Consider the following 585-nt stretch of genomic DNA (forward strand, 5'->3'; position numbering starts at 1 on the left):
ATCAACATAACAGACAAAACACAATATTTTACAAGAAACAGAAACGCACTAGACCTTCCATTGCCTTACTCTTCAGCTCATCAAAGTTCTTAAAAGCTGTTGATACGGTATGGTTTCAAACTGCCACAGTCTACATCACACCTGCTGTGTCTGTACGGAGGCCTGAAAACCCAGCGCCAAAAGATTTGAAGCATCTCCTTTGCTTGTCATTCTGACAGTTAATTATCTCCCATTAAATCTGTCATAGAATCCAGGAAAGACTGCAGGAACACAGCTTCAACAAGCTGGAAGCTCTCAGTGTTCTGGCATTTCTTCTTCTTTTTCTTTCGGCTTTGTCCTTTTTTTTTCAGGGGTTGCCACAGCAAATCATTGATTTCCATCTCACCCTGTTCTCTGTATCTTCTACTCTGACTCCAACTATCTGCATGTCCTCCCTCACTGCATCCATATATCTCCTCTTTGGCCAAACCTTCTCCAAACCTTCCTGTCTGTGTTGTCCCTCTAATGACCTCATTCCTGATCCTGTCCATTCTTGTCACTCCTAAAGAGAATCTTAGCATCTTTAACTCTGCCACCTCCAGCTCC

This window comes from Cynoglossus semilaevis, chromosome W (assembly GCF_000523025.1).
Source record: "Cynoglossus semilaevis isolate Cse_v1.0 chromosome W, Cse_v1.0, whole genome shotgun sequence".
Taxonomy (NCBI): domain Eukaryota; kingdom Metazoa; phylum Chordata; class Actinopteri; order Pleuronectiformes; family Cynoglossidae; genus Cynoglossus; species Cynoglossus semilaevis.